This window comes from Ammospiza caudacuta, chromosome 5, assembly GCF_027887145.1.
Source record: "Ammospiza caudacuta isolate bAmmCau1 chromosome 5, bAmmCau1.pri, whole genome shotgun sequence".
Lineage (NCBI taxonomy): Eukaryota > Metazoa > Chordata > Aves > Passeriformes > Passerellidae > Ammospiza > Ammospiza caudacuta.
In genome coordinates this window covers 56,517,183-56,536,096 of record NC_080597.1, presented here as the reverse complement: position 1 = coordinate 56,536,096, position 18,914 = coordinate 56,517,183, and the positions used below count along the sequence as shown (strand labels likewise).

Sequence of the window (18,914 nt, the reverse complement as noted above, 5' to 3'; positions counted from 1 at the left end):
GGAAGACAAAACCAAGATAAGATGTTAGAAGGGCAGCATGAATGACAATGGAATGTCTTTTGGTTTGATTTGGTTTTGATAACATTTTGATAACATTGATTTGCTTTTGATAACATGAAACAGCACAAAGAGAGAAAAGTGCAAAACCGATCTTTTAAAAGTTAACACTAATTTCAAATGCCTTGAAAAATATTTTTATGGACTACAGTCTGGAAACTTCACTTTCTTTTCACCCAGACTCCTCACACAGTTGCTTCAGACGTTTCCATAACATTTATTTGCTCCCTCATGTCTACAAAACTAGATAATAAAGTAACAACCTAAAATGGCAGTGCGAAAAAAGAATGCGCTCTCATTCAAAATTTTAGCTTCCAAACAAGCTCTGCTATGGTCAGTCTGACTTGCCTAGAAATCATCACAGCAGGGCTACAGCCTTTACTATCTGTATATTCAAATGGTCACAATAGGAAAGGTAATTTAAACAAAAGGCAGACATTTCTACCTCACACAGATTATTGAAGACAACTCAGAAACTGCAATTTTCAGGATATGAAAATATTGATATCTATCCCTGAATTTCATTTTCATTTTCTAAATGAATGGATGCAAGAATGATAATCAATCTGCAGGCTATGAGAGGGATACCACTAATGGCTTAGTGGCCTAAGCTACTTATTTCAAAGACAAATTAAATATCTGTATGTTAAAGAAGATAAATTAGATTAAACAGATCTGAACTAGCTGAAAGAACATGCTGTATCTTTGAAAAAGGGGCTAGTTTTTAGAAATGAGGGATATTCATATTAATTTTTCCTTTCAGGGCCTGATGTTTTCCCTGATAGCCACACTGGCTTGGGGCTGCAGCTCTCTGGGAGCTGCCAGAGCTGCAAGGCTGCTGGTACCCCAGACACACCCCTGCTTTGTACCCCATGTCCACAAGTGGCTGCCCCAGAATTTGCCTTTGCTCCAAAATCTGCCTCTGCTCCAGAGTGCAGCTCAGCTCTGTCCTGGGTTTGTTATTCAGATTTCTTTGCTGATCTTTTAATGCTACAGAGATGATTAAAAGGGTTTCTCTATGAATATACGTAGTTTATCATCTCAGTTGTTATTTCTATCATTCACCATTTTAGGCACATGTTAAATTACTGCAATCATTGTGTGTGTTGCAGGTTCAATTCATGCATCAGATATGTGAATTTTAAATGTCCTGAAACTGGATGTTGCCCTATTTTTACATCCATCTTAGTGATTTCTTTCCTTGCCTGTAAAATCTAGTTTTAATTGTCCCTGGTATTTCCTCAGTTAACCAGGGAGAATTAACCAGGGAGTCAGTTAATCACTGACTAGAAGAGCTTCCCCCTGGTTGAAAATATGTTTGCTCTAATAAATTATATAATCCAGGATTTCTTCCTCTTTCATTTGTCCTTCCATGCCATTCTTCCATCCTCTGGGTTTGATGGATCTTTTCCTGCCTGACACTGCTCTCCTACTTTTCTGCTTTTCCCTTAAACTCTGCTTTGTCCTTATGTCTCCTACAGAACAGCCCTTCTCTGTCCTCAGCTTTGTGGTTTTCCATCCTCACTCCCAGAAAAGCATTGAGTTCCCTCACCTGTGCTCTGATAAGAGAGCAGCTTCCCAAGATGAGAAGGAAGCAATTTGCAGGAGCTGTGGCTGGGGTAGGGTGTGAAAGGCAGGACTGCAAGAAGCCAAGATGCAGGATTTCCCAGGAGCCAGCCCTCACCACCAAGCTAGAGTGTCATGCTCTGTTGTTTCCTCTCTGAATGCTTGTTCTGTGTAGACCTAAATATAGATTTAGCTCCCAAGTTTTAACATGTTGTTCATAATCCTCTAGATCCTACTGGGGACAACATCCTTGAGTGAAATGGGCCATTGCCACCAAGCCAACACTACTTAAAAGCCTGCCTGCTCAAAAAGGATGGAAGGTTATTTTTCACTGATCTGTTGGAAGGAAGTTTTATGCTTTCAGCTGGAATATTTTTCTTTATTTTTCTGCAGTCTTGCATAATCACCTAAGTAATGCCATGGCTTGAGAAAAACAAACAAACAAACAAATAAACAAAAAAGCTGCAAAAACTGCCTTTCCCTTCCTGTTTTATACAGACTGAAGAACACACCACAGTACTCTGCATTTTTTCTTTGATATAGCAAATTATCTTACTACATCAGTAAGTGATTTTTCATTATTTGGACTGGATTGCTTTGCAATACATGTGAAAAAATCTATAAGATAAACATCAATTTTCTCAAAAAGAGTAGCTCAGATGAAATGGGAAGAGCATCAGGAAAAGGGAAAAGACCTTTAGTGAATTTCAGAGAAAGAAAAGATCTGGGAAAAGATCCCAGCTTCCTGTTCCCACAATCCAAATGCTGGATTGTTCGGCCTTGTGTTGTTATGTACATATAATTAGATCAGTTTTTTAGATATTAATGACTAACACAGTACAGTTCATGTCTAGATCCGAGAACCCTAGACATTAGAATATTGCAGATAATAAATCAAAACAGAGTTAGCTCATGAGATAATATTGCAGGGTAATTTTAAGTTATGTATTTTTAGTTCTTGGGCTATTCTTGTTGCCTGACAAGATTTTAAAGCCCCTGACAAGATTTTAAATAACAGAGTGGTTGAAGCTGGAAGGGACCTCTGGAGGTCCCCCAGAGCTGTTCACTCAGGACAAAACATCACAAGTGACAAAATGAAAACATTTATCTCAAGAAATGTCAAATAATTCTCAATATTTGGATTGACCAAATCTTTGAGACATGCAGATTTCTGCACCCTGCAAGATGACTCCCACAGGAAAAAAAAAAAAGAAAAAAAAAAAAAGAAAAAAAAAAAAAAGAAAAAAAAAAAAAGAAAAAAAAAAAAGTGGAAATCTGTGCAATCCTGCTCAAGCTGTTTAGAAGTTAGGATCTGATCAGGGGCACTTATTCAGAATCCTCTAGTGAATGCTTGATGCTTGATACCCCCAAAAGTTGCTGTAAATTCCTTATTGAAATCTACGTGGAATTAGCTACCCAGTGATCTCTATTAATCTAAACAAGATGATAAGTGCATAGATACCTTGCCCACCTTTTAGATGGCTGAAGCATCTCACTGCAATTAAAGCACTGCATTTCATTGCAAAGCATCTCACTTTTCATGCTACTTTTCATTCCACACAGGACACATTACCATATGCACAGTTCCTTAAAGGGGAGCTAATTAGAATAAAAAGATCATCATTTTTAAAAGTTCCAATATAGTTTCATTAATCTGCAATTAATTCTGATGTTATTTGTAGATGGGAATTTAATTACAGATACTTTTTCTTTAAAAAGTCTTCTGAAGGCAAGGGAAACAAGTTTTCAAAGAAGCAGACAAGCCTATAGTTCTGAATGATGAGAAAATAAATTATCTGTTGTTTCACAAATGCATGAAGAAACCTCTAAACAAGAACAAAACATCTTTTATTACAATTTCCATCGCTCTATCTTTGGACTTCGTCCTTTTTACTCTCATGCATGGGCACTAATTGGAGTGCTTTAATCCCTGCTTTTAATGAGCACAGACCCTAATGATTCTTCCCTGGAGCTCATTATCAACTTTGGTTCAAATTCTCCCTTTTTTTTCTTTTTTTTTTTGATTCAATGACACATTATCATGCTCAGTTTAACTTCTCAAACATGCAGATAGCTTTCTGTGGCACTACAGTGTTTTCAGAGCAGAATATGCTCTCAGAGTTTCTGCTCTATATTCTAAAAACAAAAATTACTTCATAAGGGAATGAAATGGGGTCTGATCACAAATCTCACAATGCTGATGAGGGTTTTTTATTTGTTCAGGAAATTCTGAATCATGTTTTCACTGCACAAAATGACATGTAGTTTTCTATTTGCCTCAGTTTCTGTTATGCAGTCTAGGATGAAACAGGTTGTGGATGGACTTCAATATATCCTTTAGTTTGAAGTTTGAATTTTGCCATTTCTTGAATTTCTTGAAACATCAGTTCATTTCTGCATATTCCCCTCATAATTTTTGTAAAAATTGCAAACATTTACTTTTTCCAAGTAAATGTTTACTTTTTACAGGCTTAGTCCAGCTTGTACTCAACTGTGTTTATTAGTCAGAATTCCACTCTATTTTGATTTCCAAATAGTTGAAAACAACTGAACTAGACATCTTAATTGCACCCTTTGATTACAAAATATACTACTTAAAATTCATAAAAATATAGACTGTCATTATAGACTAAAAGAAACCTATTTGCACACCATGTGTTCCAATACTGATCAATGGTGTTCTCTAGATGGACAATTCTTCTCTAATGGCTTTTATTGATTATCTCAGCATTTTTTGCACTGCAACAGATGACATTGCAGCTGCTGCTTATTATGATTTTTATGTTGGTCATATAACCAGACAACACAACTTCATAACAGCCAGCAAAGTCATCCTCTCATTTTATACTCATTTATGTGCTGACTTGAAGTATACTCCATACAATTACCTATAACTTTATTGGTTTAATCTGTGAAGTATGCATTATACTGCACATCTGTCATCAAAGTCAATAATTACTTCAAAACTCAGAAATAAACTTTTTTAAAAAATCTGTAGTTCCTATGGTAACAGCCACTCATGATTCCCTCATAAGCTGTACCCGATTAACATAATTTAAAATCCAGAATATGAAAGAGTACAGTTAACTCACAGAGGAAAGGTTATTTTTCCTACAAAAGGGTTAGGTTTTGTGGTCTAAACCAGATTTACAACACTTCTCCAAGTTTGTTTTCAGCCTCTCATATGTGCTATTGACTGTTGTCTTGCATCTGCTGAGCGTACTTTACACTTTGTTTCGTGGCAAACATATTCATTTTAACTGATATTTCTCATATTCGTAGGAAATTATTTTTCTAGGAAATTAAATAAAATCTGATGACAAAAAGGGAGAAAATGAAACTGAGTTATTTGAATTCCACTGAAGAATGTATAAAATTGGCAGCTAGAAGTGTCCTTTTTTGAAGGTAGGCTGACCTCATTTTGTGTAGAAGTTATTATTATGGCTAAAAAATACAGACATTTCCACTGTATTTAAGGATTTTAGTTCTTTTTCTGCACAATCATATTTCAAATTGCTTCAAATAATTATTCCTTATCAGGTATACTTTATATGCATATAATATGTATTTACAATGTGTTTATCTACAGGAATGACCAAATCTGTCATTCCTGTCAAATTTTGTCTCTGTCTTAGTCTGACCCTGTTGTTATTTTACTGTTTGAAAACTATGCAAAAGTTGTTGTTTTTTCTGTTTTTATTGAAGAATGGCTTTCACGAGTAAGCTGGAAGATTGGACAGAGAATACCATCTTAACAGAAGTATTCTATCTTGAAACCTTCTGTGGTCCAAAATGTAAATCTGCATTAGAGACAGACTAAGCATCCACTGTATCCTCACAACTACCAGTTTTCAGTCTCTTGACTCACATATCTTTGTCATTCTCCAATTATATTTCTCAGATTATATCCCAAGCTAAAAATGGACAGAAGGCCAAGAACATCCTGAGGAGAAGGACTTGGGGCGTTGCTTGATGAGAAGCTCAGCATGACCCAGCATCCTGTGCTTGCAGGCCAGCAAGCCAGCCACAGCCAGGGCTGCCTGAGGAGAATAACGACCAGCAGGCCAGGGGAGCTGACCTTGCCTCTCTGCTCTGCCCCCAGGAGAACCCTCCTGGAATGCTGCATCCTGCTCCAGGACCCCCAGTATGAGAAGGACATGGATTTGTTCCAGCGTGTCCAGAAGGGGGTGATGAAGATGCTCAGGTGCTCAGAGTGCCTCTCCTATAAAGACAAGCTGAGGGAGTTGGGGTTGCTCAGCCTGGAGAACAGGAGGCTCTGGGGAGACCTGAGAGCAGCCTTCTGGTACCTAATGGGGGCCCAAAGGAGAGATGGAGAGGGGCTTTTTACAAGGGCATGTATTGAAAGGGCAAGGGGGAATGGCTTCAAACTGAAAGACAATAAGTTTAGATGCAGGGAACAAATTCTTCACTATGAGGGTGATGAGGCTCTGACACAGGTTAGCCACAGAAGTTGCCCCATCCCTGGAAATGTTCAAGGCCAGGTTGGATGTGGCTTTGAGCAACCTGATCTGGTGAGTGGCATCCCTGCCCACGACAGGGGGGTTGGAACTGGATGATATTTAAGGTATTTTCCCACACAAACCATTCTAAAATTCTGATTCTATATTTGTAATCTCTCTTAAAGATCAAAGATCAGAAATGAGCATATGATTGACATACTACAGTTCACTTCCAATAGGTGAGCATAAATACCAGGTTGCAAAGCATGGAGTAGCATCTCTTTATTTTTGTGCAAAATATATGAAAAGAAATTCAAAGACCAAGGAAATGGGGATCCAGGCATATGCTGCTATCATTGCTGATGTTTTTGTGCACTGTGGATTATTCATGTAAAAGCAAATGGAAAATGCCAGAGGACATTCTTTGGTGCATGATGTAAATCAAAGATTTACAGTAAATAATTTTTGGGGCAGAGTTTTGCTTAGGCAATTCCTGTTTAGTTTTATTCTTTCTGTTCTGTGCAGCTTGTGTCATGCCTTAAACTGACAGAAAAGACTGCAAGGAAATGAAAGGGAAAAAACCAGGTATTGACAAGATATTTTTCCCATGGATCCTGAAATGATTCTATTAAAAATAACCATTGTAGTCCTTCCTGTGCTGGTCTATCCTCCTGTACCTGTGATGCATCTGTCTCTAGCTATTAGGGGCCAGAGTGCTGCATGTTCACACACATTGTTTCTTGTGCCACATCTTTCACTGGCACCAGCAAGATTGAGGGCTACTCAGCACGATGACAGAGGGAAAATAAAGATACAGATCATGAGTCCCAGCATTACAGTAGATAAAAGATTGTGCTGTCATTTTAAATCACTGCAGATTATTGATGACACTTTGAATACCAGGGGAAGATAAAGTAATATGGTTTAAATCTGTCTGTACAGTGGAGGGAGATGGAATTCATATGTGCCACAAACAATTTTTCAATTACTGAAGGACTGAGTAAAAGAAGTATTTTGTGTGTGGAAGAAGTATCTGGAGTATTATACCATTTTATACATCAAATACATGAATTTAGTGTGCATCTAATACATTAATCACTGATCTAATTTTTTTATGCAAAAGCCTGATGCATTGTTAGTTTCAATGCCAGTGCATTTGCTTCTATTGCACTGTAAACTGAAGACAAAGGTATTCTAGGAAAAAATATTCCAATTTTAAAGTTGTAAAATTTATGTCAAAAGTTCAAACTTTTATATGCAATTTAATATCTATTTCTTCTCCACATGCAAAGAATAAAGGAGAAAAATAAATGGGTGGGTTATATCTGTTGGAGGAGCCATATTGATTATCAGAGCTGTTAAAGCCTTAATTCCCTGAATAATTAAGACTAATATCCTCAGCATTGTTCAGGACCCTCTTCTGGCTCTGACCTTGAATGGGTAAAATTAAAGTGCCAACCACCAGCATTCTGTGAAGTTCTCACTTTTTTATAGATTTTCCTCCTAATTTTATCACTAAATATTCTTAACTGAAGACCATGAACATTAATTGACACTAATAGAATACATCCTACCTTCTGGCATGGAATTTTAATAGCTTCTAAGAATGTATGAATTGGTAATACTGTATAATAAATAATACATGAGTTTACATTGCTGCAAAGCATTTAAAATAGTTTAGCTTCTTTCACACCATCTGCTAAATTCACACATTCATTTTCTGAAAGGTTTATTGTTGTTAGAGGCACTTATAAGAGAGAAAATTAAGCCAAATTGATAACAGAGAGAATGCCTACAATCAGGCCTTGGCTTATTCTTGAGAAAATGCTCTAAGCTAAATTAACATTAGCTCACACAAAGATGAATTATGCTTTCAGATAGTGTAATTCAAAAAAATTCAATTGAAATTAATTGAGGGATATAAATCTGGAAATAATCCAGTTGAATTCATGGAGGTATTAAGCATTTATAATCTTGTGAGAGGAAAAATGTATCCTTTAGTCAGCTAAAAAATCCTAATATGTTGGCAAACTCTTAAAACATTTGTGCATTTCCACTGCAAATCTCTGCTTGCAGTAAATAATTACTATTTTTTGGATGGCACAAAAGGGAATATTACACTTTGGTGACGGAAACTCAAAACAAATTGGAAAATACATGTAAAGCATTTGAGGTGAAATTAACTTTACACTTTATTTGCATGCCAATACACAGCTTAGTTTGTTGTCTACATTGTTTCAAATAAATGAATTTAAAATACCTTTAGCTCTACAAAAACCCAGCACGGTACATTGACACCAATCATTAATGAATAGAACTCATTTTCTAACAACAAACTGCATCTTCTTTTGGGCTCCTCTTGAGATTATTTTTAAATGCACTGTTCATAGATGTGACTGACATTTGGAAAAAATTCCCCTGAATGTCTTGCTTCTAATGAAAGAAGTATTTTTTTATTATTCATATGGGATTAAATACCCAAACAGCATGTGATTAGCTGCCCTCTGGGTGAGCAGCGTTGCATGCAGAGCCCAGTGCTTTTAAGTACTAAATTGATAAATCAAATTCTGAAATATCCTTTCAGCCAAAACATTACTCTTTGTTTTAAGCGTGAGTAATTCACAAACAGCATCATATCAGTTTTCTAAACTAAAATTGCTGTTACACATTGGAGTGTTAAGCACCAAATAGCTATTTGACAGATCAAAATACAAACCAAGAAATAAAATATAGTCCAGAATTGACATAATACAGAAAACAGCAGAGAAATCCTTCCTAACTGGTAGATTACAAACAGAAGTGAAAAGTTTATCTTTAATGATTGTTAACTGAGTAAATAACATGGCACTTACCTCTATAAAATCAATGAACAGCAGAAAACTTTGCTGAAACAATTTACAACAGCTGATGTGTTTGTCCCAGGAATGTGCTCTTCCTAATGAGTGGGCTTTTAACTAATGAGAAACTGAGGGCATTTGAAGATGAGAGCAGAATTTTATCTAAACCCTCATCACGTAATTGTAAAATAAGTAAATAAATTCATTGAAAAGGTTGATGTACTACTTGTAAGCATCTGAGCTCTATCTGTATTAGTTTTGTATCGCCGGCTTTTATGACCTGATATGGGATGGACCAGAGGGGTGTTTGAGGGGAATTGTGTTTTGAGAGTTGCACACTCTGGACTCAGCAGCGACAGGCATTAGCAGAAGGGACATCTCGGTCATTGCAGCAGGGGGACAAGTAGGGATGCTGGCAAAACCAAGCAAACAAAGTAGTTCAGGAAGAATTATATTAAAAACTGGCTGGATGGCTGAGTCCAAAGATTTAGTGGTGAATGGACTCAAATCCAGTCGGCAGTGGTGACTGACTCAAATCCTGTGATTAGTGGTGTTCCCCAGGGATGATCCTTTCCAGACTCACTCCATGATTCTATCATTTGTTCATAATCCTCCCTAAAACTAAATATGAAGTGCTCAGTCTTTGCTGTTCCTTGAACATGACCTGTGGAAGTGGAGCCCAAGGATCACTGTTCCCTGATCCAGTGTCTGCATGCCATGGGGTGGTGTGAGTGACCACAGAAGGGCAGAAGGGACCAGCAGTATCACAGCTCCAAAAAGAGGCTTTTAAAGTCAGCATGACAACAGCTACAACAGCTCCATGCCACCTCCATGACCAGTCAGACCCCCATCAGACATACAGGGATGGATAGAAAGAGTCCCTGCGTACAGAGCTATGATGGTCAAAGGCATTTGTGTATCCTAACAATGCAGACTAAATGGTCAAAAATGTCCATATCCCCATGTGGGAATTGTGAAGTGTAAAAAAAGGAAACCTTGGGTTTCCTCATCTTGTCAAGCATGGCAGTTGCCATTTAAGTATTAAATTTGAAACAAATACAGGAAACAAGTACAAAGAATTATTGGAACAACTACAGACATTTTTGTTATTGTTCTTGCCACATTTGTCTCCAATTCTGCAAAGCTATTTGGATTAAATAGGAAACAGGTAGTTCCCTGAGCCTTGGAAATAATGAAGGCAAGTTTCCTATGGGCCTGTGTCTCATCCTTGACTGAGCTCCAAATTAAGGTTTCCCAAGGCTGAGGCATGTACAGAAGATCTCTCCAGCACTGGTTCTCTAGCTTGCAGGATGACTCCCTTTTTTCATGTCTTTTACTCAGCAGGTTTTTCCCACCAATGAGCTGGTTTCTGAGATAGTATCTGATGCTTGAACCACTCTCAGTCTGGCTAATATTTGCTGTTGGGGAGGGACGTGCTTGCATGGACAAACAGACAGGGTTTTGCTCATATCTGTATGGTCAGCAAGGGCCTGAAGATCACTTCTACAATGGGAAATGCTGACATAACTTCTGATTACTGACTGTTATAGCATCAGTACCAGGTAGGTGCCCCTCAGCCCCCGGCAGCGCTCAGGGTCCCACGCAGACACAAACAGCAGCACAGCCAGCAGGCACTGCTCTTCCTGAGCACCTGCCACATCTCAGCAACACCTCTTTCAAAACAAAGGGCCATCTAGTTGCCTAAAATAGATTATAGGACAAAGGGTAAAATTAAACAGACAGCTTCTCATGTTTGGCCTTACATCCATCTCTTTTTAAAGCCAAATTGTCTCAGCCTGTAGACTCGGGAGTGGAGGCCAATCTGACACATGTTTGAAATGTCTCTCTCTCCATGTGTTTCTAGAAGAATTTTTCCTTTGGAGGGTGGCTGCTGTTACAGGAGTTCCTGTACAGCAGTTTCCCACCTTCTCCTTAATAAACACTTACCCTTTTTGCAAGGGTTAGTATCCCCTTGGACCCTCAGGTCTATGCAGCTCAGCCTTGACAGATCTGCACTTATATACCCTCTCCTCTACTTTTATTCTTCTTCTAGTCTCATTTCACTTGACTTAAACATTTCCTTTTTTCTTATCTGCACTCAGAATATGAAACAAACAGGAGGAATTTTTGTAAAGAACTTTTGTGAGGAATATTTTTCCCATTAATGTCTTTAGGAGGAATGTTTTCCCATTAATGTCTTTGTTCAAAAATACCATGCAAAGAGTAACTTTCCAATTAAATATTAATTTAATTGTATGCAAGACTAAAATATGCACACACTGTTCACATGTATTTGGGTTATATACGTTTGTAGGCAAAACCTTTGCTATAGTAAAAAAATAGAGCTGAGCACATTTAAAATAGAGTGGAAGAGTGGAAGAAACAATTTAGATAAACCAGTAGAAAATACTGCATTTCCACAACTAAAGTGGTAAAGAACAACAAATTTGAAATATTGCTTGTTTTAATTGATATTGTAGTTCCACCTGATATTTAGGAAATGGAGATCATGGGAGAGATGCAACAATTGCCATGAGTCAGCAGCTATTGATTCCCACCATCTGACAAAGGATGCCTGTGTGTGTATATATAATTCTGATGGAGAGGACAATGACACCAGGATTTGCAGTCTGGCTCCTGCCAAGCTCCTCCTGTGCCATACAAAACTTCTGCTAAAAATAAAAGCCCAGGCAGCCTTGCTCTGTCACCCTGACCTCGGGGGGTGGGCAGCTACATCAGGAGACTTCCCAGGTCCTGTTCCCTCTTGGCAGCCGTGCAGAAAATGTTCTAGAGGACAGAAGGAATGATGGCTGAATCAGATGAGGGGGAACTGCAAGGAGACACAGTTGGATAAATAATTCAGAGAGACACTTGTGCTTTGGTTTTATTTGAATTAGAAATGAAACCAAGATCTTTGTAGTGGAAGGAATTTGAGAGAGAGTGCTATACTTTATGTAAAGCAGCATTTGTTTAGAGGTGGAGAGAAAGTTCAGCTGTCTCCAGCTTCTTATTATGTATCTAAGAATAATATTTTTATTTTCAGTTTTATTCCTGATAAATGTAATTCAGCTTCTAGTGCATCAAGAAAGAAATGCCTCAGGAAATTCAAATACATATGTGGGATGTTAAATATTGCCACTTGAATAAAATGTAGTATGTTCTCAAATACAGAACTGATCTGATTTGGGTTTTCTTTCAAACAATTAGACAAAACAATTAAAATACATATTTTCTAATTACTTATCAAGTAGTTATTAACATTAGCATTTAAAAACTTTAAGAAAAAGTTTAAGTCCTAATATATATTAAAAGCCAGGTTTTGTGCCATGTCACAAATGCATTTGGAAGAATAAAGACTTCTAAAAATTCACATGCAATATAACAACTGGGGTAGCATAAAAATTCTATCCAGAATATGCATTTAATACCAAAATTACTTTTAAGAGTTTTAGAAAAAAAAATTCAACACTTCTTACAAAATAACTTATTTTGCTTCATAGCTAGGAAAAAAGGGTGAAAAGAGCATGGGAATAATTAAGTCTTAGTCTGACTTTTAATAACCATTTTTAAAATAAATGTTGTCAGGCTAATTACACCTGTGGACTGTGGATTTCATTTCAAGCTCACACATATATCAAGAACTGAATTCTGCTCCTGAATCTGCTTTATTTGAAGTTCATGTGAAGTAAGAGGGCTTATCAGATTTCCAAGTCACATCATTGCCTAAAAATGCAAACAGGCACTTCCTGATGCTGTTAAAAGCAGTTGAACTGATGGGGACTCATAGGACTAAGGGTCCACATCTATAAAAATATTCAAATATTTAATTCGTATTTATTAGCAATTTCAGTGCAGTGAGACATCTGGTTATCATTGGGCAGTGAGACTGATGACACTGAACCAGGTTCAGTGGAAAATATTGGAAAATATTAAATAGTTAATTGCACTTTAAGTCCATATGGACTTTTATAAATCTATCCCTTCAAAGGTTAAAGGATTAGGTCTCTCTCTTGCTTTTCTGAACATGATTAATCACAAATAATAGATGTTTGATTTTATGGTTAGATAAACTACAACTAAAACACACCCTGAACCGATCTAGCTAACCATGAGGCAGAACAAGCTGCCTCTCCCAGCTTTCTGTTTGGACAGGGACAAGATTGGGGTGCTGGTACCAATTTTTAGCCACCTTTTTGTCAACACTTAGCACCAACACCTTTTTGGGGGACCTGTTGTGACAGGCTTTGGGTGAAGTCTGGCTGAATACTCAGGTCACCTCTGCCAAAAAGTGTTTGGTCCCTGTTGCCAGTACCCAGCCTCCAACCCAGAGTCAAACCCACCTCCCTCAACCTGCAGGACCAAATCCAAGATACCCCACGTATTTTGTTTGGAGGCAACTGCCAACACAGCCCCCAGATGCCAAAGCACGCATATATATATATATATATATATACATACACACAAACTCTTTCACGTAGGAGTGTCTCTGAAAAACATATGTACAACCCACATGTGAGTGGCACTTCTGCCACACAGGAAAGGAGAGTGGGTGTGCACAGCTTTAGGGTGAAAAAGGTCAGACCTGTGTATACCAGGGCAGCTAAAAATCAGTCAACACCAATGAGAATTTTGGGCTAGCGATCCAAATTCATCAGGAGAAAGATCAGGGATTTATAGTGTTACATGGAAATTTTGTTATATGGTTAGATGTTCTGCCCAAGGAACACTTGATGCTTACTCTCAGTCTAATTCTAATTATGAGAAATTCAAAACAACCCCCCTTCACTTTCCTTATTTTTTCTAAAGAACCAAAAAATTAAAGATTTCTTACACCAATGCCTCTGCATTTCCACAGATGTTTAATTCCATAGGTAAATGTAAAAAGCCTGCCCTTCAGTAACATTCTGTGGATCTACACAGTGGTTTGGCCAATCTTGGTTTTTAGGTACTCTTGCAAGGAGCTCTTGAGAACACATTTGGCATTTGCACTCAGGAATCTCACACTGCCAATGGTCATTTACAATAAAAAGATAGGTGTGTTTAAACCTAAAAACTGCAAACATTTGTAAGCTTATCACTCTCAGAGCACAGTTTTGGAGAAATTAATGCGTTATTAACAACTCTCATAAAATCAGATCTATGGTGCCCCTGCTCTTTGGACATCTCTCAAACTGACACGTGGGGTCTGAAGAAACAAGTTACCAGCTCTGAGACACTGATCTCTGAAGAGACACTTTACTCAAGGAACTTTTCCTAATTTTTTTTTCCTGTGATATTACCATTAATTTGGCACTGATTTAGAAAAAGATGTGTGGATTCACTTTTTTATGAACACAGACTAATTTTCCTTGTCAAACCGAAGGGAGCTGGTAATCCAGTCTCACAAGAAGCGAATAAATAACAGACCCTGCTCCAGTGGAACAGAGGAACGAAGCTATATTTAAAGTGCAAGGAGGAAGAAATGGAATTTATTGTTCAGCTTCATGCAGAGAGGTGGCTGACTCATAGGCCTGTGCAACTGACAGTACTTTCAGGCAACAGCAGGAGATAAATTAATAAGGAGAAAAAAAATGTTATATTGACTAAAGAGGAAGCTAAAGAACAGCCATGACTACCCACATACTTCTGCATGGCAGCTTTCTTCTTTTCTATTGTATAGCCAGAACGCAGAAGCTGAGGCCTGTGGCTAAGTCCCATCTCATAAATTCTCATGTATTTTCTCACGTGATAAGGAAACAAGCAGGATTATTTAAAAACTTCAAGAGATCAAGTTATTTATTTATATTGAAATAGAAGATTTTTGACTGCAACACTAAGTACTTTTGAATGGCAATAGAAAACAATAAGGCAGCTGAGAAAAAACTTTTTTGTGAAGAATAAGTTTGCTTTTCTCTATGTGTGTGTGTGTTTGTGTGTCTGCATTAAGGAGTGACAGTCAGAAATGCATTGTGCACAAAACTCACCTCACACTTTGGACTCATTTTCTAAAGTCTGTGCTGTTAACCAAAACTTGGGTAATTAGAGAGGGTAACAGTAAGCTACTGAAAAAATCAAGAATTTTGGGTTTTCTGATATTATTGCATCCTTTTTTTTGTTGTACATTCATGTTCATGTCACGTTCATAAAGTCTTGTCAAAAACTTGTTTGCCAGCTAGTAGAAATATCATAAACACAGACATTTGCAGAAGTGTTCACTTCAGTCATGCCCCCTGACCTTTCAAAAACTCTCTGGGTAGGAGAACTGAAAGAGGAAGGATTCTAAAAAGTGCTGAAGATGGAACAGGGATGGAGGAACAGAGAGCCAGCACCCAGCCCACGGGCACTGCCCAGCTCTCAGGTTACACCAGCCTGTATCACAGAGCCACAGGTGATGGATGCTCCTGGCAGCCTGGGGGTGCTGTCGGTGCAGGCTGCAGGGCTCAGCAGCCCTTTGCTCCAAAGAGGCAGCAGCAGTCAGAGGTGGGGGAAATGCCACTTCAAGCCTCTGACACAAGCCTTTCTAACAACCATCCTTCTAATGTATGAACTACCGTACCAGCTTCTTTTCCTTCTTTGCAGTACTTTTTTCCAATCCTTTCTGCTTTCTGTCTGACTGAGATTCCATCTTCACCAGGCAGATCACCTTAATCCTGCTATGTTTAGCTTAGTGCAGCAAGGCAGAAACTTGTCCCAAGCAATCAGATCTAGATTATGAGAGGGAAAAAAAATGTTTTCCATGAACTGGAGAGAGGAAAATAAGAGTAAAAATGCAAATGTGATTCCTAGTTTGAAGATCACAGTTTGGATCATGTGCTCCTAAAGCTATCCAGATACAGAAGCTATATTTTCCTACCTTTGCTATGCCTTCCTTCTCTTCCTTCCTAACAGAGGGCTTTATTTTGATTTACACATAAGTAAGATTCAATTTTAACTGTGAAATACAAAAGAAAATGTCTCAAACTAATACTCTTTTTTTCACAGAAGAAGCATCACTTATGAGTTTAAATAATACCAAGAGATGTTATTTCCTCTAAAATATGGTATAATAAAAAAATATTATATAATATAAAATATGGTATTATAAAATGGAAGTATTTAGAAATATGGGGTACTGAGGATTTTAATGAGCTTTAATTCAAATTAAACTCAATTAAACCCTCCTATAGAAAACAGAAAAAGTTTTGTAACCAGGGTTTTTTTCTCCCTTCCCTCTATTTACCTTCCCTTTGTTGCCATTTTAGTAAAAAAACAAAATGCCATTTTACTTCTTACATAACTAGTAAAATCCAAGGGTCTTGCAACATAAGATCAACTCCAGATTTCAAGGACGTAGTACAGTCATTTTCCATGAAATGTCATGTCTCATCTTTAATATAATTTTTGTTTTTCAAGCACAGGCAGCATATGCATGCGGGGAACTCCCTTAAGGACAGAAGAACCAACCTGCATGACATAGGCTGGGACATCCTTGGGCTTGCAGCTTGCCTAAACAAATGAGCTACGGAGTCATCAGGCTGCTGTGAGTCACTCAGAATCCCACACTTATGCAATTTGGATTGCAGGATCTCTTCTGACACCCACCGGGATGGTGACGAGCCCCGGGTGGTGAATGACTCGGGATGGCCTCCAGAAGGCGGGGTCACTACGCGGATGGCACTGCCTCACCTGGCCAGGGCACGAGTGCAGAACCACCTTGGGACAATGACTCGCTTCCTGGCCCCGAGCTGGAGCCAGGCTTTGTCACCGGGCTGCCCGAGTCAGGGTTTCTACATTTCAGGCAAGTTTGTTGGGCAATAAAAATGCTTGAAAGCATTTCAGTTATTCACACTGCTGTTCCTATCAGTGTGAAGGGAAGTAGGTTTGGGTTACACTCTCAAATAAGCCTCAGCAGTCTGCCTGAGGGATGTAGGAGGCTATGTGTTTTGACTTTCAGTAGGAATCACTCATGCGGTTCATTTGAATGAAAGGTTGATTTTTTCCACCTTAACTACAGACTAGGATTTCCATGATAAAACAAATTACAGCTCTATTCTTAGAAAAGTAAAACATAGTCTCATCACGTGTTGTACTAGTAATGATGCACGTGGTCAAGTTTGTCCAACATTTTTGCATTGTTACACCCTACTTTTGGGGTACTTGAACCCCAAGTAAAAGCAGGGAGATGCTCCATGATCTTTTGCTCTCCTGTACTTTCTTGGGGTGACCACAGAGGAAGCAGCTACCAGATGAGTGTGAGGGGAAGCAGACAGGACAAACAACCAGGGAAGCAGGCAGAAGGTGGGGCAAAGGCCAGGGCCTCCAGAGGGACCAGTGGGGATGAGCAAAGTGGAGCCAAGCAGGGCGACAGAGAGCTGCCAAGGGACTGCCTCTTTTGCCATTTCCTATTCTTTCAGCCTCTGACTTGAAGATAATTTTATAGACAAAGTGCTGCACAAACCATAGGTTTTCTGGTTTTCTCTTTCAGGTTTTCACCCACATAAGGTGAAAAGAATAATAAACCACAGTTAGTATCCCAAAAGGTCTTCTTCTGAAATGGCTGTAAAAAGAATATTGTGAATGGGTCAGGTGGGTTCTCAGCCACACATTGGCAGCCCCACTCTTCTGATATTTCAGTTGTGTCTGTGCAGATCACCAATCTTCAGTACACTTCCACAGACAAAGTTTTGAAATTTGCTAAATAATTGGTTTTGGTACACAGAAAGAAACAGAAACTCACTCGGATGGAGCACCATGATTTGCTGAAGAGCTGGCAGTGACCATATGCACTAAAAGGCTATTTCTGTCACACAAATTAGCAAATATGTCCCTGAATTCAGGCAGAATATAACCTAGTCTTCTGCAGAGGGCCAACACAAGAACCATATGTCATTTAAATGCCATTTAAGTGCTATTTTAAAGGCACTAGTAGGACTCCTCTGCTCCTTCACTCTTTCCATGGGGATTAATTTGGTAAATGTCATTTTTATACCGTTTTCAAAGGCAAATTGTACTTTACATTAAGGAAGTGGCACCATCTTGTGGCTGAAAATGAAAGTGTATTTTCTTTAGCAACGAAGTTGTTTTTCACTTTTCTTTCATTTCCCCCCCCCCCCCTTTTTTTCAGGTTCTCATAATTCTACAGAGCAGCCCTTTGAGTCTAAAAACTAATCATCGTTTCAGAAGACTTTTGCACAACGCTGAGATTTATTATGCAAAAAATGTACAATATTATGAATACCTACCTTGCCACACAGATTTCTGACACACTGCCTAATGTCATAGAAAGATTTTTGAAAAATTCTTTTGAGGCCAGCTTCATAAAATTAGGAAAAAAAGTTTACTAAAACATTCATCAAGAAAAGAATGCCTACATTTGCAGTGGCAATGCCTTACTCCAAGAAGTGAGTCAAAATTCTTCAAATCCACATGCAGAAGATTTGTTTATTTAAGCCTATAATTGAAGCCTCAGTGAAATTATCCAATCTAGATTTAAGCATAATGTGTGGCTTTGCCTTTACTCATGACTTCTCAGGACCATTAGCAAAGTTCCTGCAAGTTTAAAGCTAATAATACAGCTATGTAGCAATTTATTTAAAAACTGATACCCTGCCTTCACTCTTAGAACTTACAAGTTGCATACTTTTTTTTAATAACTAAATTTCTTCATTTAAAGGACTAGTCAGAATTGTCAGCAGTCTACTGTAAAGACAGAAAAAAGAGGATATTGTGGAAGATGAGTATTAGCAGATTGCTTAATATGCAAACGGCTGTACAGCTAAGAGTAAGTGTGCAGAGCTCAAGCTTGTTTAAAGGCCTGCTCATAACTACTGGCAGTCACCTCGATGAGACTCATCTCTTTTTAGATATCACCAGTGCAAATGTCTACACCTGAACTGGTCACCAAGGCTTGTTTTGAAGTCTTTAGGGAGTAAAAGCTGCTTTTAAGATGCAGTTCATCTCATCTTGTACCAGATATCAGAAGTTGATCAGCTGACTCATTTCTCTTCTTTGGTTATAAAAGGAAAATGATGTGATT

The 18,914-nt window shown here is 38.2% G+C and overlaps 1 protein-coding gene across 1 annotated transcript in view; it reads right to left on the bottom strand.

Annotated features, from left to right (window-relative positions):
- Nucleotides 1–18,914, bottom strand: part of LOC131558152 (hyaluronidase-1-like) — a 36,304-nt gene that overhangs the window by 8,708 nt on the left and 8,682 nt on the right. The window lies entirely within an intron of this gene.